Source organism: Chinchilla lanigera, unplaced genomic scaffold (genome assembly GCF_000276665.1).
Source record: "Chinchilla lanigera isolate Chin_1 unplaced genomic scaffold, ChiLan1.0 scaffold00017, whole genome shotgun sequence".
Lineage (NCBI taxonomy): Eukaryota > Metazoa > Chordata > Mammalia > Rodentia > Chinchillidae > Chinchilla > Chinchilla lanigera.
Window position 1 is genome coordinate 16,469,756 of NW_004955418.1, and position 24,912 is coordinate 16,494,667.

The following is a 24,912-nucleotide window of genomic DNA, read 5'->3' on the forward strand; positions in this document are numbered from 1 at the left end:
TGCCATTTTATTGAGGGCATTAATAAGCTCCATCTCTACCAAAAAATTTATAAAATGGTTTGGTCTGAAGACACATAAGGACAGCCTTAATGATAAAAATAATCATACTTTGGTAAGAAAACAGTTATCTTCCAAATCTACAGCTCTGAAAAACTCAACCCATTAGATAAATATTGATGATCTTATTGATAGAACCAACTGCAAAAAATTGTTTGTGGAAAGAAGCAACTAAGTGTAACTTCAAACCTTCTATCTCTGAGAAGAAAATAAGAGTTAACCTTCCCATCATAATGAATTTCAATTTGGAAAATAACCATTTAAAATAAAACTCAAAACTCATGCTAACAATGTAAAGATGTCAGAAGCTTTATTTCTAAGTTTGCCATCATTATTTTAAGCCCTGTCAATCACCAAGTCTTTAAGAAAGAACTTTTTTTTTATTATAAGTAAACAATGCGCTCATTAGGGCTACCATATAGTCACTAAAAATAGAGGACAAACTTAGGTGTCAGAATAAGTAACAATAAAGAAAATAGCGGGCTGGGGATTTAGCTCAGTGGCAAAGCGCCTGCCTGGCAAGCGCAAGGTCGTGAGTTCAGTTCCTGGTACCGGAGAAAAACCAAAAAAGAAAAAGATTATTAAAGAAAATAGCTTCACCTCTAGATTTCAATGCCTCAACTTCACAGATGGATATGAATATTTCTTATAAGAGTTGATCAAATTCAAAGAACTATCATTAAAATCTAATATATGTACCCTAAGAACCTCTAAGTAGCATAGGAAGAAGAATGGATCACACCAAAGAGATCAGTTAGAAAAACAAAATAAACAAACAAAAAAAAAAACCATTGATGCCCTTCCTAGAGGTCAAAAAGCTAGAAACAGTAAAAATCATCTCATTAGTTCAATTGAGTCACATCAGTCATGTATAGAGCACCTACTATATCCTGAGTATTGTGTTAGGCTCTGAAGGTAACAAAATTAATATAAATCATACCCATTATCTAAGATTTATAATTGTCCACTGTCTACAAATATATATTATCTGATGGGTAGTGAAAATGATCACATTGCTCAAGCTGGAGAGTTATTTTATTTGACCTCATTTGTACAAAAACTCTTATTGAAGCTGACATAAAATACAAATGGGAAAATGTTGCCATCTCAGTGTTCATTAAAAACCCACATAATAAATGCTAGCTCTAGGTACCCTTGACTAAAAGAAACAACAAAAATAGTAAACTGCTTACAGTTCTTGGACAGTTATTTTTTCAACTGATATGTGGACATGAAATTTCGGCCAATTCTCTACCCCAACTAGTGGAGCTCCTTATTTGTTTCTTCAGATACAAGAATTCAATAGAACCAAGCCTTGGGTGGTTTGGGTTTAGATAGCAGGTGTCAAACAAGTTGGAATTTACCTTAACTGGAATATACCTGACTTAAGTATCACCAGTACCATTTGTTATTTTTATTGATGTCTTGGTTACTTTTCTCTTGTTGCTGGGACAAAATACCTGACACCCAAAATTAAGGAAGGAAAGGTTTATTTCACTTACAGTTTGTGGAGTTTTCAGTTCATACTTGGCAGGTTACAAGGCAGAGTGGCACATGGCAGAGGGCTACAGCTCATGGCGGCAGAACACAGCAAAAGCAACAAGCACACAAGGGAGGAATGGCCGCTAGCAGCCTCTTCCTCTCCCTTACAGATGCAAACTATCCACCCCAGGGCAGTTGTGGGTGTAGCTCTCACACCCATAATCAAACTCTAAAAGCCTGCCTCATCACTGCATGAGTCTTTAGAGGGACACACAGACACAAACCATAACAATTGAGAAGAAGGAAAAAAAGATTAAGAATAAATTTGGACTACACTCTTGGAGTTTAGGAATTCACAACCCAAGGAAGAAATTCTTGGTCCCAGAGTTTAATTATAATGGAAAATGAAAATATTTCAACATTTTAAAATTGCTGATGCTCAAGAAGGAAAAGCTCTGCACATGTTATATAGGAGTTATCTTGAGTAGTGTTCTCTAAAGTCTACAGCAAAATTATCCTCTACTTCTAATAAACTACAAGTTTGAAGTCATAAGGGACAGTTTCTCAAAACATATTTTTGTCTTTGTAATTTTTTCCTAACTACATTGAAACTGACCAATAAGGTTTTCTGAAATCCCCATCGTTCAATAGCATTCTATAATCACAGCTATTCTCCTTAATCACAGAAATAGCTTAAATAATTAGAAATTGTGACTAATACCACTTGAAACCCAGCCAACCTAAAAGACAGAATTTGGGGGTGGGAATAGAAAATTAGAATGTTGAATTGCAGAAGGAAGAAAAGAAATACTGAAAGAATGGGCTAAATTTAGATTAAAATTGTATTTATCTTTCCATCACAATATCACAGAATTTGGCTTAATTGGTGGGGGGGTAGTAGAGAGAATGGAGGATTGGATTGAAACATCTCGCTTAGTAATAGTCTATTCTGACATCCTTTGTTTCCCTCCAAGGAGTGAAACATGGTGCTGATGGTCCCTCTTTCATTGGCCACGCAAACACACACACATTTTCCTATCCTGGAAATCTCTGCCTGTGAGAAAGCTAACGGCATGACCCCATTCCACTTTCACTTCCATTGAACTTGCAAATGAAATTTGCAGACTAAAATGATCAATTGTATTTCTTGGCTTTATTCAACTTCAGAGCTGCAACTCAAAACACTGACTGTGTAAACTCACTGAAACTAATCTGAGCTTTTCTTTAAGCAAGTTCAGTCCTGATCAGATTTTTTCTTCACCATCAAAAGGAAAACCAGATCAAATGCTGGGTGGGGTTAGTCCCTATGATTACTACAAACCATTTAACCAGAAAGGATTAGATCCTGGTGGCTCTATCCTCTTTAACAATCACAGCAGCTAAGGACAACAACAAAACTGAAATTTGTTTTGTGCCTATTTTATGCCATGCACTACATTAGATTTAATAAAAAAACAAGGAAAATGAAACTGCTCTCCTGAAGACTGCATAATTTTGTTCAACAAGTAAACGGTACAGTTCCATATAGTAAAGATACAGTAGCAAACACTGTATGTCATTTTGAAGGTTACATTGCACCAGACATAGATAGTCAATCTTTTAAAATCAGTAAGAAGGCTTTGGGTATAATTCAGTGGTAGAGTCCTTGCCTAGCATGTGTAAGGTGCTGAGTTTGATTCCCAGCACTGCAAGCAACAAAAATGAATAAGAAAATAGTATAATATTCCACATGGTGATAAAATTCTATAAAATTTAAAATAAGCTGGGGAGTGAGTATGAAATGTCTATGGTAAGAGTGTCTTGACATTTTAAATAGGTGATTAAAGAAGTTCTTACCATGTAGTTGATATTGAATAAAGGTGAATAAAGGTAAAGGTGAGGGAGTAAATGAAAACAACTATCTTTGAAAGAAAGCAATGGAAACAGAGAGGAGAAACAGGGGAAAATAGGTTGCAGTATGCCTGGTACTAGCTGAGATTGGATGTGTTCGGGGTGGTATGGGCAGAGACATGCCTGGTACTAGAGAAGCCGCAAGGAGACCAATATAGCAAGGACGGTCAGGGTAGCAGGAAATGAAGTCACAAGGGGAATAGAGGGCCAAGTCATGGGAAGCCTTCCCAAGCATTGTAAAGTTTTGATTGTTTTCTCAGAGTTAATTGGGGAACCATCAAAGGTATTGAGCAGAAGAGTGAAGGAGTGATTTGATCAAATAAAATACATATATTCTTTGATCAGATAGAACTCTATTATAGAAAAAAGACAGGGAGTGGACCAGGGGACAGATAGGGAGGTAGAGCAAAAGAATCATCAGGGCTTAGATATGTCAGTTAGGGCTCCTTAATTGTATACAACAGAAAATCACCCTCCCAAAAAGAACCAAAGACAGAAAAAGAATATTGGGGAATCTCAGGAAATTGATGGAGAAACTAACTTGGAAATAGGTTAGAAAAAAGGTTAGGAATTTCCTGGCCATCAAAGCAATATCCCTGGAATTCACGAGTTTCATGTTATTTCATGTTTTTTTTTTTTTTTAATATTGCACCACTCTTCTCCAGATTTAATTAGCAAGGAAAGTCTAGCTTTCCAAGTTTAGGACACTTGCCCATTTTTTGCCCCACACCCATCAATAGCTGGTGAAATCCCATAGCTACTCTAGCAGGAGTGCACAGTGGCTTGATTCACAGCCTCCTGGTTCCCTAGGACCACAGAGAGGGAACACCTTGAAAGGAAGTCTGGATGCTAAAAGGAAGGAACAAGGAATACTAGAAAGCTTAGCCTAGGAAGCTATGTATGTCCATTATAAACTGCTGCCTAGTGGGTAAAGGAGGAGATGTAGATTTGAAGATATCTGAGAATAAAAAGTGTTTCACAAACTAACCCATACTTTTCAGCAAAAAGGTATTGGTGGTACCTGTTGTAGTTTCACCTTTTTCTAAGTGTAAATATAGTCCTGGTACTCACTGGACTGCCATGGCCATTACCTTATTTTGTAATCAAGGGGTCATATTTCAGGTTTTACATAAAAGACCCTGAATCTCTTGATACACCACTTTTTTTTGTTTGTTTGTTTTGGTTTGGTTTTTTTGTTTTTTCTCCGGTACAGGGAACCAAACTCACGACCTTGCGCTTGCCAGGCAGGCGCTTTTGCTGCTGAGCTAAATCCCCAGCCCCTTGATACACCACTTTGAAAAATATTTAATTTGCTTCTTAAACTTACATAGTATAAAACACACATCTGCTTCACCTTCCTTTCAGAAGAATCAAAGGAGTACTATATGTGAACCATTTCATACATGGATGACCTTGTGAATTTCTGACTATAAACAGTTGAATAAAAATTCAAATATATCATTTAAAATTTTTCTTTTCACTCTCTCTCTATAAGTAATTCCTTTCCTTGGAATAGAAAAGATAACATAGTAGTCACCTATGTTTTTAGTAACAAAGTATATAAAATCATATCTCCAGAGGATAAGCCAGTCGTGTAACCTTCAGAACTTCAGAAGGAGCCATGGTTGCTCTGACCTAGCCCATTTAACCCCTTAGGAATGCAGACTCAGAGATGCGAGACTTTCCATGATTTCAAATGAAGCTGAGATTCCAGATCTCTATGTGAAATCTCTAGATTTTAAATGCTGAAAACACTGGGCCTTATGATTCTTTATGATTTTGTTTCTGTTTTATTTTGTGAACACTGTGTTGGAAATTTTAGCAATATATAGATCAAATAAAACACTCAATTGTGACCTTTGGTCTCCATTCTAAATACCTTCCAGGTGTGATCAGACCCCAGTAGGGATGACTATATCCCCTGATTTCTTTTACCTGTTTCTGATAACTACATGACCCTTGTTTTCCTTCATAGGAACCAGATGAAGTCTATGGCAATGACTTACGATTCTCTGAGAATTTCCTTCATATTTAAACTGCAAGAGAAATGACGAATGCTTTTCAGGCGATTTCAAAATGCCACTTTCCACTGATGACATGGAAGTGTCCTGGCTTGCTCCACTGCTCCCTGTATAATGTCCAAAACCACAATGGGAGCCTTGTGAAACTGGTTAGGGTGAGACCTCCATGCTGACTGAGCCAGCAGATGAGGGACACATGAACTCATCTAAATGAGAAACTTAAGCAATGAAGTAACTGACTCAAAGGAAAAAATATTATGCTGAAATAGATTCTCCAAAAGTGGGAGCAAAGTTAGGAAGGAGTCCTTCTTAATTTTCAGGTAAAACCTTTCCCTGCAGCCCACCTTCCTAGTTCTTTCTAGATACATGGATTGGCTTAAAACAACTGAGCACCATGAATAGCAGGCCTCATGTGTCAAACAATGGACATAAAATATATGTCTGTGGATTTCCAAAAGCAATTTAGAAGATATTTTTATGGAATATGCTCAGAGCATTGGCTAGTCAGTGGAGATTTATGTAAATATTTTTAAAGATATTTATAAGTGACCTAATCCAGACAACTGGGCTTCCTTTTTCATTTTTCCCTCCAAACAGTGGAAGCTTTATTCACAAACTCTATGTGAAAGAAACATGTTTTCCTATCCCATGATTAAGGATCCTGGAGGATCATTTCCTTTCCATAATACAAACCCATTTATTTTAGGCGAATAGCAAATCATATCATGAGAGGTAACAATAGAGTGTTGCCCTGAGAAAGTACTTTTCACTCTCTTAAAACTCTTACAGGCATTTACCAATAATTGATAGGGAAGCTTAACCTTTTTTAAAAAAAAATGTGAAAACTGAAGCTGAAGATATTTAAAAGCCTTCTCTACAAAGGGATTCAGTGTCTGAGTCAGAATTAGAACTTGGACCTTCCTTACAGCAGTACAGAGATTCAATTCCTGTAAACATTTGAAAGGTCAGCTGTTCATTAAATACTTTTCCAACTACAGCAAATGAATCCTTATTAGGTTTCTTTTGCAAAGGTTCCAAGGTGCTGAACATTCATCCATTGCCACCAATAATTAACAATCCGAAACAACCTACATACAGAGAATTTTTTGTTAACATTTTGAAATTTCAGACTATCTTAGGATCAGAGCATGTGGGAGTGGTAATGGGAAAAAGACAGGCTAGGGAAAAAAGACATCAACCTGAGGATTTTCCCAAGATTGGTCCTTCCTGTTTCAGTCAGGTTTGCAGCAATAAGGAAGAGTTTGTTGTCTTGAAATAAGAACCTTGTGCTTTCTGGAGGTAAGCAAAGAGTTTAACAACAACAACAAAAAAAAAACAAGCAAAACAATATTATGGGCTTAATATTTAAAACATTCAAGGAAACTTGGATTCATAAATAAGCATTATAATCATTCTTTATTCTACCTGGAACACATTTATCTGCCCAAAGTTTTAATGACTTCAAAACATTACCTGAGCTCCTCATCTTCCACCAGTTTTTTCCCTCATATTCTTTCTGCACATCCCACATGAAAAATCACAAGCCTGATTTAAACAATACCATTTATTGTGGGACCTGAGAACTGAACAGCTATCAGCTTTAAAAGGTTTCCCTGACTCTCACACCCACACACACTCTAATACTAGTTTCTACTTGGCCATGTCTAACCTGACAGCATAAGACATCAGCACAAAGATGCTAGCAGGATTAAATCTCCATGGGAGGCACAAGATTAACTGGAAATGGATGGTGGACCTAGATGTAAAAACCTATTAAACCTCTAAAGTAGAAAATCCTTTTTCATATGGATTAGACAAAAATTTCTTATGGCACAGAAAGCACACAAAAGAAAAACTAAATAAAGTCAATCAAAATGTAACCCCTTTTCCCTCATAACACCACTGCTGTAACCCAGGAGAATTGCATGCAGAAGGCCCAGAGATGGAAGGGAACACAAGCAAAACAGTAGGGTCTCAACTAGGGCACACAGGATAGACAGGCAGGACTAGTGATGTGGAGAAGTCTGAAGCAACAATAAAAAATACAAGCCAATGGGTGGTTATGTAGGTGAACCAGCATTGTGCATGGGGACAAAAACAGAAGGAATCAAAGCAGGCAGGTGGGGCCACCCCTTTTTTCTTTATTTTTACTTTTTCCTTTCTCTTTTCTTTTTCCTTATCTCTTCTACTCTTTTCTTAATGTCTGGGGAGAACTCTAGCCACAGAAAACTAATCCCATCCCCAAACCCAGAAGCGATGTTCAGATAATCCTTTGCTTGTTCCTTCATTCTTTCTCTTCTGCCCTCTCGTCTAGTTTCCTAAAGCTTGTGGAATCATCCTGTGTCCTCCAGCCTTGCTTCTGCTTTCTTTTCACTTATCTTTGTTTGATCCACTGTCCTTCTTAAACTTCCCACCACATGGTGAAACCAGGGGGAAACACTTTGAATACAAGCTCCCAATTTACAATCAGTTCTGTTATATAACTATAGATTTTGCTTCTATGGTTTAAGGTACAAAAGTAATCATAACCATGATTTGACAGTTTCTAAACTGTGCTTGATGCTATTGTTGTTACTGGTTGTACTAATTTAGCTAGTGAGGTCATATCTGTTGTAATCAGTTGTTCTCCCTTCTATAACAATACTGGGAAGCACTGGGGTAATAACCTCACCAAAACCCAACACCAAAGAACTGGGGAATGAGCCAAAAAGATATCAACTTCTCACTCTTAATTACATCAGAGGGTAGGATCTTGGGACAAACACAAACCAAGGATCTCCTACACATAGAAGACATCACTGAACAACAGACTTTTTGCAGAGAGCACTCAGTATTAGTAATATAGCTACTTACTCTAAAAACCTACAAGGATCAAAACAAAAAACAAAATAAGAATTTTTGAAATTAAAAATTGTAAGATGCAGAAGCAAAATGCAATCTTGGACCTCAAGCACTCCCAAAACAAGCCCCTGAGACAACAAGACAGAGGAAAATGGAAGCTACACACCTGAAATTTCTGAAAAAAATAGCAACCAAAGTAAAGAAACAAATCTATGAGGCTATACAGGAAATCAGACCACAAATAATCTCTCAGGTAAAAAATAAATAAATAAATGATGACAATTGTAAAGGAAATGCTCAGAAAATCTAGAGTAGAGATAGAGGACTACAGGAAAATGAAGGAAACTATGAAAGATCAATATGGGAAAGAAATAGAATGCATGAAACAGATGCAAACAGATATCTAGAAAATTAAAAATTTCACTGAAAGCTGACAAAACCTCTTGAACTACACTGAAGAGAGGCTTTCAAGAGGCTTTCAAGCAATCCTGAAGACAAGATTGCTGCTAGCAAAAGGAAAAATCCCTTATAAGACTGATAGGTGTTGGGGCTGGGGATTTAGCTCAGCAGCACAGCGCCTGCCTGGCAAGCACAACGTCGTGAATTCAATTCCTGGTATCAGAAAAAAAACAAAACAAAAAAAAAATTTTTTTAAAACAAAGACTGATAGGTGTCAATGAAAAAGCAGGAATCAACACAAATGACATAAAAAGACTATTTGCAGAAGTATTAGCAAAAAATTCCCCAAACATGGGAACAGAATCAAGTGAGGCATATGGTACTCCAATTAGCCATGACCAAAATAAATCTACACCCAGACATATAATAATCAAGATCATCACTCCTATTCAATTTAGTTCATTAGCCAGAGCAATTAGACAAGACAGAGAAATAACTGAAAAGCTCTCACTCTAATATCAGGACCAAGACATTCACACATGACAGGTTACTCTACATAGAAGATCCCAAACTTCACCAAAAGACTTTTACATTTAATAAGCAAATTCAGTAGTATATCTGGATACAGAGTCAACACTCAAAAATCAATAGCATTGCTGTACACAAATAACAAACTCACGCAAAGGGAAATTAGGGAAACCATACCTATCATAATAGCAACCAAAAAAATGAAATACTTAGGAGTTAATCTAACAAAGTAAAATATCTATACATTGAAAATTACAGTAATTCAAAAAGGAAGTTGAAGAGGATATCAGAAAATGGAAAAATATCCCTTGCTTATGGGTAGGAAAAATCAATATATTGAAAGTGGTCATACTCCCAAAATTGTTATACAGATTTAATGCAATCTCAGTCAAAATACCATTAACATACCTCACAGACCAACAGAAAATACTGCTAAAATTCATTTGAAACCAGAAGAGACCTAGAATAGCAAAAGCAATCCTGGCCAACAAAGCCAAGGCAGGAGGCATCACAATCTCTCACTTGAGATTATACTACAAAGCTACTGTGATAAAATCAGCATGGTACTTGCAAAAGAAAAACAGACCTGAGAATCAGTGGAACAGATTAGAAGATGCAGTCACAATTATAAACACACTCTGCCACCTTATCTTTGACAAATGGTCCAAACATGTTCATTGGAAGAAACATAATCTCTTTAATAAATGGTGCTGCAAAAACTGACTCTACAAATGTTGACAACTAAAACTAGACCCATGTCTATCACCATGCACTATGCTAAAGTCAAAATGTATCAAAGACCTAAATATTACAATAGAAACAATAAATCTATTGGAAGAGAAAGTAGGTAGAAATCTTGAAGATAGGGGTAAGCAGAAAGTTCATGAACAAAACCCAAACTGCATGGGTATTGCTTCAAAGAATCAGCAGCTGGGATCTTATCCTATTAAAAAGCTTTTGCACATCAAAAGAAATCACCAACAGAGTGAAAAAAAAGCCCAGAGCATGGGAAAAAATTTTAGCCAATCATCGCTCAGACAAAGAACTCCTATCTAGAACACATAAAGAATTGAAAAAAATCAGAGCCCCCAAATTCAAAGACCCAATTAAAAATGGGCATCTGAGATGAAGACACACTTCTTCAGTGAAAAAATACAAATGGCAATTAAATATATGAAAAAATTTTCAACATCATTGGTCATTTGAGAGATGCAAATTAAAACACTGAGATTCCATCTCACTCCAGAAAGAATGTCTGTCATCAAGAAAGCAACCAATAACAAATGCTGGCAGGGCTACGGGGGAAAAGGAACCTTTCTCCACTGTTGACAGGAGTATAAACTGGTGCAACCACTGTGGAAATGAGGAGATTCCTCAAAAGGCTAGGATTAGAGATTCCATTTGACCCAGCTATTCCCCTCCTGGGTATCTTTCCAGAAGGATTAAAAACATCATACCATAGTGATATACATGCACCCATGTCCATAGCAGCACAATTTGTAATAGCTAAATCCTGGAAACAATCTAAATGCCCATCAACCAAGGAATGGATAAAGAAGATGTGGTATTTTTATACAATGGAGTCACTACTCAGCCATTAAGAATGATAAACTTGAGACTTTTATAGGTAAATATATGCAACTTGAGACCATACTCATAAGAGAAATAAATCAGACTCACATGTGTAAACATTGCACTGTCCCCCTGGTATGAGAAATTGAAAGATAAATAAGGTCTAAAATGTACATTAGATATTGTGAAATGAAAAGAAATTGTTTAAAAGAAAAAAGGAGCTAGGATAGGGAAAAGGGGAAAAGAAGGAAGGAAAAAGTGAAAAAAAGCAAGTTAGTTATACTATTAGGGTCTCTTAGTTTGTAGAAAAGGAAGGTTTGTGCTAATTTCGATAGAATTTTTTATGCCCATATCTTGTACTGTCAGTAACTACTTTAAATATAATAATGTGCAGTGTATTAACTATTGCTATTCTCCTGTCATCTTGTTATGAAATTTTGTTTTACCTTTTTTCCATAAAAGTAACCCCTTTGCACTCCAAAAGACAAAATTAAGACAATGAAAAATCTGGCCATGAACTGTGAGAAAATATTTGCAAAACATATATTTTACAAAAGGCTTATATCTGAACTTTATTTTAAAAAAAAAATTTAACATAAAATCAATAAGAAGATACACAACTCAAATTTTTAATAAGCCAAAGATTTGAATAGGCATTCACAGAAGATACACATTGGCCAATGGGTCCAGGAAAGATTCTCAACATCATTAATCATCAATAAAATTCAATTTGAAATCACAGTGATAGTTATGACTCTGAAATAAATAAAATGCTAATGTTAAAAAGACTCACAATCCCAAGTGCTATCAAAGATAGAAGCAACCAGAACTCAGGTACATTGCTGGAAAAACACAACCCAGTATAACTGTGTTACAAATCAACCTGAAAATATACTACAAAGTTAAAAATAGAGTTAATAAGTGACCCAGCAAACCCATTCCTAGGTATTTACCCATGACAAATGGAAACATATTTCCTCATAAAGAACTGCACATGAATATTTATAGAAGCATTATTTATAATCATCAAAACTGAGAAACAAGCCTAATGCCCATCAGCTGGCAAATGCATAAACAAACCAAGGCTTATCCATAAGGTGAAATAATATTTATCAATAAGAAAGAAAAAAACTGATTCAAACAACAATACACATAAATCTCAAAAGCTTTATGTTAAATGAAACAACCCATACTTCAAAGAATATAATATTGTATGATTCCATTTCTATAACATTCTGGAAAAGACATAACCTTGGTGACAGAAAGCAGAACAATAGCTGCCTAGAATCAGAGGTCAAGGAAAAGGTGCAAGGTACTTTATGGGATGAGAGAATTTATCTACATCTTAATTGTGGTAGGGGTTATGTTGTCAGATACAATACAGTCACCAAAATTCATCAACTGTACACGTAGATGAGTGACATTTATTACATGTGAATTATACCTCAATAAAGGTAAAAAAAAAAAGAAAGAAATCTCCAAGGCAGCAATTCTTCATTCACACCTACTGTTCTAAAAAATTTTACTCTTTGAAATAATCTGAGTACTCACCTCCACAATTTAAGAGACTCAAGGTTTCCTTTCAGAAGGAATCCATTTTATATCTGTGATTTGTTCTGATATTGGTTCAGTTTAATAAAACTTATTAGAAAACTAGACAGTGATTTAACTTGCTCCTTTCTCACCATTTTATGGACAGGATTGCCCTGCCCCTGAGGTTAATATACTCACTAGGTCATGCCAATCAGCAAGTGTTCATTGAGTGTCTCCTGCCTTGAACTCTGTAGCCAGACTGCTGGGTTCAAATTAAGGTCTATCACTTCTTGGTGTAAGCTTGGAGAAGTTATTTAACATTACTGTACTGTAGCTTCCCCATACATAAAATGGAGATAATTGCAATGCTCAGCTTATAAAAAATGTCCCGAGGATTCAATGAGCTAATGTATTCAAAGTGCTTAGAACTTTGCCTTTATACTGTGAGTTAGGTGTTAAAAGTACAAAGAGGGGTAAGATAGCACTGTAGTAGGATTTGCAAGGAAAACAATACAATACAGGACACATAACTTACAGATTATTTTATAATGTCACCTGAAGAGTCAAATTCAAAAGAGTGCAAGAAATCTGTGCACACACTAAAGACCCAAAGAATCTACCTGAAGGCTTGGATCCAACAGCAATATCCTGCACGAGTCCAGCTGAAAACCTAGAGTTCATAATAATGTCCTCCACAAGTCTGTTTCACAGATCTGCACTGGGAAGGGCCAAAGGTCAGTGGTGGAAGCTAGAAAGTCTGTCCCGGTGGGATGAAGGATCTGTGCCAGTAGGCTGAGGGATCTGCCCTGGAGCCAGGAAACAACACTCAAAGTAGAGACCAGAGCTCCCCACAAAAGTACCACAGCGATCCTCTGTGACAATGAGATTCCAAGCTCCTCTGACTATGAGAACAGGCAAGTCCATACCAGGAAAGCAGGCACAACAAACTTCTCCAGGACATTAAACAGTGCACCATCTTCCCCTTTGGAGCCAGAAAGCGATGCTCAAAGTAAGGACCACAGCTCCGCCAAAGTGAGCCTTTGCCATTCTCAACAAGGTCCTGAGCTCCTTTGACGATAAGAACAGCCAAGTTTACATTAGGAAAGCCAGCATGACAAGCTCCTCAAGAGAACCAACAGCCCCAGCAGAACCAACACCTTCCCAGCAGCACCTCTTCTTCTTCAGTCCTCCTTTTTATTTTGTTGGCAACAGTCCCCAGGTGGGCCTCCCACATCCAGCACCACACTGGTTTGGTTCATCTGGGTGTTCCAAGGTGACCACCAGTTGTCAACCCACCACAGATAGGATTTGCTTTCATTTGTTTTGATGAGTTCACAGTTCAGTAGCAAGAGAGAGAGCACACTAATAACACGTCAAAAGGACCTCAGAGAGAGAAATGTTTAAATACTATGAACAAACAAATGTGTGAGCATGCATAGTGGTGCTGAGGGGAGCTTGTCAAGGCACCCTACATAGAACAGTTACATTTTAGAGAGAAAAAAAAAGTAGTTTTTCAGCCAGAAAAGACTACAAACAACAGATGTGGTAATGTTCAAAATGTCTGCTAAATGCTAACAGAGTATGCTATATATTTCATCCACACTATTTCTCTGTAATTCTTGCAATAACCCCCCAAGGCACATGTGTAAAAGTATATAACCTATTTTACACAAGGAAATAGTGTCAGAGATTCCCAATCACTAACCCAAGATCACAAAACTAGTAGTGCATCTGCCTTAAAACTAGGATCCAACCTCAGTCTTTCTGACTCTGAAACCTGAGCAAAGAAAACAGCATACCAAAGCCAACATTGAGTTTCAGCTCAGCATCATGGAAACACAGATTTAGTTAGGAAGAGGAGTGTTTGGGAATACTGAATACAGCTCTGATGTCTCAGGCAGGAAACTCCATCTCTCAAGCTGGAAGCTGTTTACAGCCTGCTGCTTCAATAGGTTTTATTTAAGAAGCATAGACTTCCTTCCACAGACCTTGCATTGGTAGCAGAGGTTTGTCAAAGTGTGGTCTAGTAACCACATGTGTCAGAAGCCCTGGGAAATCTGTTAGAAATTCAGATTTTTGAGGTACCACACAAGCAAATTGAATCAGGACTTCCTTGCTCTGGGCTGTGAACTTGCCTTCTTCACAACTTCCTCAGACATTTCTCAGATACACAAAAGGTTCAAAGTTCCATGGGTTGCAAATTCCCTCAGAATCCTGCCTCTCTGATCTGCAAGAGCCACCCAAGCTCTCAAACCTCAAGGTGCACACAAATCCCCTGGGAACCCTCGAACAGTCAAGTTCTGATTCTGTCAGCTGAAGGAATGAGAGACCATGCTTGGAGTCACAGGGTTGTAGACTCTCCCATCTGGGTCACCACTCCCTCTCCACTTTCCCTCCTGGTCTTCTGTTTGTCTCCAGACTATCTCTCTAGGTTTACTGCACTTTCAAATAACCTTCTATTTATTTACTGTCTGAAAATTTTGTACCTTTGCCGAGAGGCAATGGTCAAGCTGGGTTTGTCTTTTTTTTTTTTTTCATATGCTGCCTGTTGAAAAATACTACTTTTTAAAAAATGTTTCTCTGATGTCTGGAATTGCCTCCTGAAATTCTGGGAGTTCCTAGGAAGCCAAACTAGTGGGATATGAAACAGGGAAAACACAAGGTGTGAATTGACCTTTCCTTGGGGTACAGCATATAGCATCAGACGTGGGGACCTAATAACAGTGTTTTCAACACCCTCTTTTAAGTAATATACTGAGATTAACAGGGCTACCATCTCTGGAATCATCAGGAGCTGACTAAGGAGGGTTCATAGTCAGACTGAATCTCTTTATGTAGGCACCTGAGCATTCCAGTCGCCTGTGCAGACTTGCTCTGGAAGCTCTGCTGGCTGGCACTCCTGCAAGGGAAGGAGCCATGTGCAACTGGTTTCCAGGGCTTGAGCCCTGTGACACCAGGCAGTGGCAAAAGCCACTCTAGCTGAAAGTATCTTGTATGCTCTGGATGAGAATGGCTGCTTTGGAAAATGGCTTTACGTTCTTAATGCTTTTTCTTTGTGCTGTTATATTTTCACAGCACTAATCCTTGATCTTTTGTAAGACTCTTACTTTGCGTTTTTACAGTGTCTTTCCTAATGTATTTCCACTAACCTGGACTCATTCTTGGCAATGCAATTCGGTTACTTTATCTCTATGGTTAAAGCTCTTCTGTCTGTTATTCCCACTTAATTCAGATGAATTAAATAAGCACTTTCAGAAAGGAGCTACATTACCCACTCTGTATCAAATGGACAGATATACATGCCAAGAGTTCCTGAGAGGCAATAGTCGTACTGGATGTGGTGCATTTTAGGTGACAGAAATATATTTTGGTTTGAAATCCCACATCTTTGCCATGAGCTCTTTGTTCTAAGATTAAAACCTACCATTCAAATTTCTAGCATTGTTATTAAGAAACAGGCTGTCAATATAAAGATAAATGTATACTTTGAAATTATGACACTCTCCAGTACTTAAGCAGTCTTTTAAATTGGGTTAATGATATCAAGAAGTATTCTAGGAAGACTAAGGAAATAACTACAACTCAATTTTCTCCCTCTTCTGTTTGCCACTTTTTCTGTTTCTTCCATCACTAGGTACTAATTCATTTAATAGCGTTTCATGCATACCAACTATGTGTCACACAGTGTTAGGTCTTAGGTATATAATTTTAGATATGCCAAATATAACCCCTACATTAATAAAATGTACCAACAGACGATACAGAAGTTACCAACTATAGTACAATATATTCTATTTCTTATTTAAAGTGAGTACCTTGCAAGTGGGAGGGGGACCAAGAGCTGTTGGGAGGTGGGAAGAGGACATACAAGAATGAAGATGTGTCTTGTACATGCACCAATTACAGACAATGCATATATTCATTATGTACTGCAAACATGTACTAATTTTTAAAAAAAAGAAAAGAAAGAAAGTGGTTGTCAAACAATTCCAGCCACAACTTATTGTTTAGAGTTAGGGATCAGACATGTGCATTCGTTAACTTTCCTGACACACAATACCTGACGCTTGCAACAATATAAAGGAGGAGAGGTTTAATTCGGCTCATGGTTTTAAGGGGTTCAGTTCAGAGTTAGCTGGCTCCAATACAGACACATCACGGTGAAACAGCAGGACAGAGCAAAGATGTGCAGTTCGTGATGGCCAGGAAGCATAGCAAGGGAACAGAACTAGGAAAGAAAGGGGCCGAGACCATATATAGCACCTAAGGTACTATCCATGACCCGCCCAGGTACACTCAAAAATATTCTTTACTGCTAGGGTCCAGGCAAGTTGATATATCACAATTAATAGTCACATCATATCATACCCTAGTTACAAGGGGCAGACTGCATTCTTCCCACTCTGCCATCACCCATAACCTCTTTACCAACCTTCCTACCTAGAAAGTATACTTCTAGAATCACCTTTTCTTCCTAGTCTTGTCCAATTCTTGAGGATACTCCGGAGTAGAAAACTGTCAGAGGGGACAGCAAGGGGAAGGTAGTACCCCTCATCCTTTAAACACACAAATTCTTTATTTTTTAAAGAGCTAATATCCTAATATCATAGGGAAATTTTTCATAAAACTATGCTTCTATGGTTTTATATGAGCACATTTAATTGTATCTTAAAGTGCTAAAAAGGAAAAGATAAAGCACAATTTTCTTACATACCAACTATGTGTCACAAGGTGTTAGGTTTTAGATATATAATTGTAAGTATGCTAAATATAACCCCTATATTAATAGAACCTCTTTACCAGCCTTCCCACCTAGAAGGTATGCTTCCATAATCACCTTCTCTTCCCAGTCTTGTTTGATTCTTCAGACTCAATTCGAGTAAAGAATAGGAAGCTGAAATTTTATGACTGTAAAGAAGCTACTCAGCCATAAATTCTTCAAATCAAAAAAATACCATGACCCTTGGCCACCTTTTCCAAGTAATTTACCTTTAGCCTTTTCTGAATAGCCCATTTGTTTGGTAAGTGACTTATATATAATGATAAATTTATTGTAACTGTTTTGTGTATTCAAACCTTACTTTATCAGAAAATTGATGGTATTGATTGTTAAACTACACCATTAAGATGAGATGCACAAAAAACTCCACATACAGTTAAATTGTAAGATCACAAAAAACACATAGGTTAAAAAAAGGAAGACAGAAAGGCTGATAATACCAAGAATTTCCCCTTTCCTCCATTGAAATTTGAGGAAATTACCCTGCTAGACTGTCTACAAACTAAAGCAGTACTTACTTGGTGTTGCACACAACAGCCCCACCCTTTGTTACACTATGAGTTCTTTGAAAACTAGAAGTATATTTTAGTCAACACTTTTATTGAAGGGGGCATTACCAAAGTGACAGACACAGCTGGATTTCTCTAAGTTTGTTGAATTCACTCTGAATTTATAAATTCCCACTCTCTTTAAGAGCTATGTTTTATCTTTTCCTTTTTAGCACTTTAAGATACAATTAAATGTGCTCATATAGAACCATAGAAGTATAGTTATGAAAATTTTCCCTATGATATTAATATTTTAGCTCATTTAAAAAATAAAGGATTTGTGTTTTTAAAGGCTGAGGGATACAACCTCCTCCATTCTGTCCCCTCTGACAGTTTTCTGCTCCAGAATGTCCTCAAGTAACCCCTCCACCCGCATAAGACAAACTTGACACATAGGTGTGTGGAGATCATGACCTTTAAGCCATGTCTCACACCCTTCCTATCCCTTTTGCCACTGCTGCTTTTAACTCTTCTCCCTCCTGCTGAGAAATGGTAATAAACGAAGACCTGACTTTATGAATGAAAAATATCGCCAGTCTTTCTTAGAGAATGACTGATCACTGTCAAACAGCATATGTAAACTTCATTGCACACAATTTATTTAAGAGCTTCATGGCCTCGGCCTCATCAATACTGCATTTTCAAGAAGGGCCCAGATTAAAAGGAAAGAATTATAATGCCTTTCATCATTCAGCTTATCTTCAGAAAATGAAAACTTTATATTGAAACAGAACTTGATTACATTTATTACTTATTATATTCATCGCTTCCTAGTTCAAATAGCATTCACATCTATACCTTGCTAAGTCATAATTCTTAATTTTTGATCTGTTTAATTATTAATGCCTCAAAATATTTCTGCCCTCCAAATTTTGAGAAAAGTATTTTTAACAAAAATAGTTATTAGCCAGGCATGGTGATGCATGCCTGTAATCCCAGCACTCGGGCAGCTGAGGGAGGAGGATCGTTGTGAGTTCAAGACTAGCTTGGGTTACAAAGTGAGCTCAAGGCCAGCCTGAACTGCATCGTGACACTCTTCTCAAAAAGACAAAAAAAAAAATGTTATTAAAAATAACCATTGATTTTGTGTCCATCTTTGATAGAGAATTTCTGTGACATAGATCCTGTTGTTTTATTCATGTATATGCTCTTAACTTACACCAGTGCTTGCGACAAAATAGGTACTGATTCAATATTTGCTAAGTAAATAGCAATTGTCTTTCTGTTCTTGTCCCATCATTATTTCCATATCTTCACTACTGTAATAATCAGTGTATCTGCTCATTAAGCCTCCCATTACAGACTGACAGTTACAGAGGTCAGTGGGATTCAGGCGCACCTGCCAGAGATGGGAAATGGGAGCTTTCAAACAAGCAGATTGGGTATGAGGCAGTCTGTTAGGAGTGGCTGAAGCTGGAAATTGGTTATAGGTGTGGAGGCAAGATAAGGCCACAGTGCCTAAAGCAGTCAAGGTACCTCAGTCTTGAGAAAAGCATCCTGCCTGGACAATTTGTCATTAGTCGCTAGGCAACCTTGTGTCTCGTGATACTAACTTTGCAAGAGTATAAATAAACGCCCCTACTGTTGTTGTGCAGGTCCTCTTACCCATCCAGTAAAGAAGCCTCCACCTGACCCGGCTCTGTCTCTGTCCATCTTTTCCTCATTCCCGTCGCTGTTCCTCCCAAGGGTACGCGGAGACACCAAGGAGTCCTTGCGGCAGTCAACTGTGGATAGGCAGGAAGCCGCTGACTAAGTGGGTAATGGAATGGAAACAGACCGCAGCTATTTCATAGAGGTGCTTGGAGTGATTGTGGGAATCCCTGTCCATACAGTCACCGCAGGTACTCAGCAGGGAAGGGTAGGCCAGTGGCTCGGCTCACTCCCATCCCCTGGGTCTTGTTCTGTCGTGTTCCTTTGTCCTTTTCTGTGTGTCAGGATTGAGACAATGAAGGCCTAGGACTCGTTTCTCTCCATAAGCATAATAGCTTTAAAAAAAAAAAGAACCTCAAAGAACTCTCGGGTTTTGCCCTAAACTATTCACAAGCATTTTTGTTATTTGATAGGCACCTTCCCAGGATGCCTTGCAGCAAGAAATCACTGATGTTTAATTCTAACGTTCTGAGGACCCAAAGTTTCTTGCCCGATCTCCCAGTATGTATAAAGGGGTTTATTTGTTTGTTTGTTTTGTTGGTTGGTTGGTTGATTGGTTTAATGTATTCCAGGTTGACCTCAAACTTGCGATCCTCCTGCCCCAGACTTCTGAGTGCTGGGATAACAAGTGTGGGCCACCACGTCTAGCCATAGAGGTTTCTTACACAGTGAACTGCAAGAAGTTATTTCCACCTCCAGTTAGGGCAACTTCAGAGTAGGCTTATTTCAGTTACACCCTGAAGATTGAAACTAAGTAAAAGATGAAGTTACTGATAATGAGGTTGGGGCTTCCTCCAGAGTGCCACATAATCCATGCTGGAGTCTTCCTCCTTATGAATACCTCCTGTGTACATAATCAGTTTAACTGGCTATGTACTGGTCAAAACAAACAGAAAGAAGGTTACAGATTTAGCTCCACCTTGCCATCACCTGCCATTTTCTGGTATTTAAACACAATCTAAGTTGCTGAATGCCAGCATAAAAGAGAAAGAGAAGTTAGGGTTTCCTCAGACACTTAAGGAAAATATGATATCTTTTCTGAAGATGATTTAAATGGAACTATGACAAGAGGATCGGGGTAAAGTAGAAAGAACCAAGGGCCTACTCATAGTGCATGCAGAAGATATGATAGTCTGCATCTCCTGGTTGCCTAGGCTATCTTCTTGGAATTTAAAAGGAGAAATAATGTTGACGCTGTGCCACAGGTTCAAGCAGAGACCATGCCACCTTCTGGAGAGCTGTAGTTTGGAAGAAGTGGTCAAAAGACAAATTTATCAAAGAAACACAATGGGGGAAATGCAGCAAAGCACACAAACTGTTTGTAAATTAGCATTTCCTACAGCCATCTGGCCATGTTTTCCTCAAAATGCTGCCCTCGTCAAAATGACTGACACAAGATACAGCCTAAATCCAGCCACTTCACCTTCTGTTGCACAAGAACCTTGGCTTTAAGCCCAAGTCCCAAAGAGCAGGTAGAAGTTACCAACCCAGGCAGCTAAATATAGTAAGAGAAATGGAGCACCCATTTTTTTCTAGGCAAGCCGGACCTTGCAAGAAGCAAAGCAAGAATGTGGATTAGCTAGGTAATTTAAACAGCTGAAAGGGTGACTTCTGTAGCATAATTAATTCACAAGAGCTAATAGCTAATGGAGAGTAATATACAATCTCCTGAATTGCTCTCCTGCTTGTTGTAGTAGACAAGTCCAAACAATCCATAAAGAACCAATGTTACATAATTTAAAAATAAAACATGTAAACAAGTTGGCAGTTCTCTGAGCCTGACTTTTTGCCCAAGCTCTGCATAACAGAATGAGAAAAAGTCAGGATTTAAAGTCAGATGGCCAAGGTCCAAGACAAGTTCACTTCACCTTGAGGTACCTTTCCCAGCCTTTCTCAGTATCTTCATCTGTTAAATGGGGGTGATAACTATATTTACTCCACAGGGTTACTACTGCAGAGAGTCCCATAATGACACTAACATTTTTACCGCATAAATGTCTGCTGTCATCAGGAAAACTTCCAGCATGCTCATGTATCTTCTTTTTAGCCTTTTACATAATAAAGGAGATATGTCAGGTATGGAATGAATGCTCCTTAGATCAGGAAAAAATATATATATAACTGTCTTATAAAAGATCTGCAGGCCTCCATGCCTAGAATCTTTTTCAATTTCATAAGTCAAAGGTTGAATATTACAAAGTCCCCCAACAGGCTTCCTTAGTCATATATAATTCTAATGCCCCTCGCTAATGCCAAAACCTCTGGGAACTGACAGGGTATAGAGGGTGGGTCAACATGACTACATGATTAGTCAGAGAACAAACATTCCAGGTAAGCAATTTTGTTTTCTCCCACAGATTAAATCCATTCCCACCTGTGGAGACTAATGGGCTCCAGGGATTGCTCTCTATATATTTAACAATGAGATAACTAAGTAGCAAAGTCAACAGTAATCAGAAAGCAGGTGCAAGGAACCAACCAACTTTCTTATAAATATTGTTTTCCTTAAGGGAACTAAGGCACGCCTTTAATACAACAGCTCTGTGACCTGAAACATGGGGAGAGGAAGCCTGCCAACCGGGAATAGGTTCCATTAGAGCTATCGGCTCCAACTCTTGTGTTTGCAGGAACTACAGTTCAGGACACAGACAAGCTCCTTTACCTTGTCACTCAGGCTGAAGTCCTTAGATCCAACTTTGAATAATTTCTTCTCTCAAGCTATCAAATTTATATTTTCTCCTCCTTTTCCATTCCCACTTACCTCTGCCATCTTGCCATTTCTTGCCTAGATTGTCAAGCACCCCATAAATAGTCTTCTAGGCTCTCCAAACCCACAATGCCAACTGCACATGTGTCTGTATCAAACTGGCCTCTACAGAGTCACACTGTAGCCCAAAATGCAAGGTGAGCACCTTGTGGTCTGACCTCTTCTACCTCACTCTTGAGGTCCTTCATAATCTTTCTGCATCCCACCCACTTGGATCTATTTTCCAGTCACACCGCCTTTTCACCAGCCTCCCATAACACACGTCACCTCCCACACTGCTGCATCCACCACCCTCTCCTCACCCACACATGCTGTTTGCTCTATGGAAATGCATAGCCAGACCTACTTCACTCTTCAGGATCTGGAATTAGTGTTTACTCACTACTGCACTAGTCACAAAACATTTTCTCTGCATCACTTACTCAATCACTTAACAAAATAGCCTTATATTTATTTTTCACCACTTATTTATTCCATGCAGTCTGCTTGTTTCTGTAACTACATAATAAATCATGTCACAAAGTGCCGATGCACATGCCAAATATGATCCCAAATGCAATCAGTTTGATCCTTCTTTTTTCTTTAATTTGACTAATTTTTGCACACTCCACCAATGCCAATGAGATTTCCTCCTCAAAATCAATCTTCTGTCATCCATCTTCAAATTGTTTAAGAGTAACATCAGAATATGCATTAGTTAAAATGCTACATCTTGAGTGTAGAAGGAAAGCTATTGTATGCATTAGAAAATCACTGAACAATGACTTAGGAGACCTGCCTTGTAGTCCCTACCCTGCTACTAACTAGCTCTGCAACCATGGTTAATCCACAGTGTCTCTTCAAAATGAAGGGTTTGAACTGGGTGGCTGCTGTGATCTCTTCTAGTTCTCTTCTAATGCATTTCAAAAGCTGCCAGTGAAGCAACAGAGCCTAGTTTGGTCATCTCTGCACAGCTGAAGTAGAAATAGAAAAACTCTGGACCCTCCCCTCAGAATCACAATACTAATTGGAAAAGTTAGTAACAAATTATTCTCATTTAGATAGTGTGCTATAGTGCTATAGTAACCTTCTAGGTCAAAGAAAATAAAAGCAGAAAGGGACAAAACAAATACTTCCAAAAGTGATACACGGAGACAGGAAAATAGATCCACTTTTTAAGTGGGAGAGGGAGCAGACAAGAAAGAAATGATGTCAAAGGGGGGTCTTCAAGGATGCCAGTCAAATGTGAATGAAAAATGTGTCATAAAATTAGTCTAGTCATATTATGATTTGGCTTTGGGATTTCATTCATTCATGCACCATTCATTTACTCAAGTGCTTAGGTAGAGTGCTGGGCTCTTAGGATCTAAAATAGGGAAAGTGAGTGTCTACTCTGTCAGAGCTGACCGCCAGACTTAAAGACAACCTGGGAGCTGAGTTGCACGGCTCCTTGTGAGCACTTGCTGTGTGCCAGGCACAGTTCCAGTAGGCAGATAACATTTGCACCCCTGTTTCGCAGGCTTTGGGAAATGAAGTAATTTGCCAGAGGCTACCAAGATCCAGCACCATCACCCTGCCCCACCCCCGCCACTATCCCACGTGACAGACTGATGCTGCTGCGCCATCCTGTGAGTGGTGATGGAGACGGTGGAAGATCCTGCTAAGGCACAGATTTCTGCTAAGGCACAGATATCTCCGTCCTCACCGAGATGCCCCTGGGAGCCTGCACACCAGAACAACTTCTAAAACAAACAAAGGAGGGGATGTGATGCCTTACCCGAGCTCAAAAGAACCAGCCTTCCTCTGAGGACTCCAGACTTCAGCAGCATCTGAAGCCAGCGTGTGTAAAATTACCCAGTGTGCGGCGGCGAGCAACTAGATGAGGCCACAGGGGGCCCAAAGGAAAACACTTCAGCTGCTTCCCATTCTCTGCTGTTCTCCAAAAAAGTCACATGCACACACCTCAATGAGTGCGCACACTCTACCACCACAAAAGTTACCCCAGGGAGCTCTTCATTTTTAAAGTACCTTCTTCCCTCCAAAACAAAAACTCATTTTATATAGATTTGAAAACTATAAGTAAAAAGAATGAAAATAAAAATGTTTTTCTAGAAAGGAAAGGCCCCAGGAGACTTGGAGGGGAAAGGCTCTGGGTATATCTGTGGCTATTTGGGTCTCCCGGGCTGTGCAGCTGCCAGAGCTAAGAGGACCCCAGAGGGGTCTAAAGGTCACAACCACAAAGATGTGTGAAGCTCTAGGCCCACCATGCTCTCACCCCAGGCTGGAAGTGCCCAGAGACCTGTTTGTAATCACAACCCTGAAAGGAGGCTTTGTTTATGCACCTTGTGGTATCTTTTGGTCTTTTTTTATTTTGATTTATCATAGTAAACCATAAGATCTTCAGTAGGCTGCAAAGAAAATACATGCCCTGAGAGAAAAGAAAAGGTCTGGTGTTCCAACTAGGTGCCAAAGACACCAGCATTACCTCCTGCAAGCGGGGAAGGGAAGCGAACTAGCTCTTAGTGATGCCTTATTAAGGATTATGATCTAGGCCTTGTGCTTGAGACCTTACTGCTTAATCCTCTTGATAACTCTCCACATATTATTAATTTCTTTTACCAAAAAGATGCTCTGGACAATGCTAAACAATTTGCTGAGTATTGCACAGCTACTCAGCAAAGGCCAGAGCTAAAGGTCTATGCCCAGTAAGAGAATTTGTTCTGTAAAAAGCAAATACTAAGAAGCAACCCTAGAGAGAAGATGCAAAATTAACAATATTGTATTTGTTTGCAACTTATTTAATTACCTGCTTATTTCAGTAGGAATTATATAGACAAAGAAAATATGTTAAGCTGTATAAAAAGG

At 38.5% G+C, this 24,912-nt stretch overlaps 1 long non-coding RNA gene across 1 annotated transcript in view; it reads right to left on the reverse strand.

Annotated features, from left to right (window-relative positions):
• Positions 1-19,358, reverse strand: part of LOC102012860 — a 73,328-nt gene extending 53,970 nt beyond the window's left edge. The window contains exon 1 of the long non-coding RNA XR_260563.2: positions 19,257-19,358. This is a non-coding gene — a long non-coding RNA (uncharacterized LOC102012860). The remainder of the gene's footprint in view (positions 1-19,256) is intronic.
• Between the last annotated feature and the right edge of the window lie 5,554 nt (positions 19,359-24,912).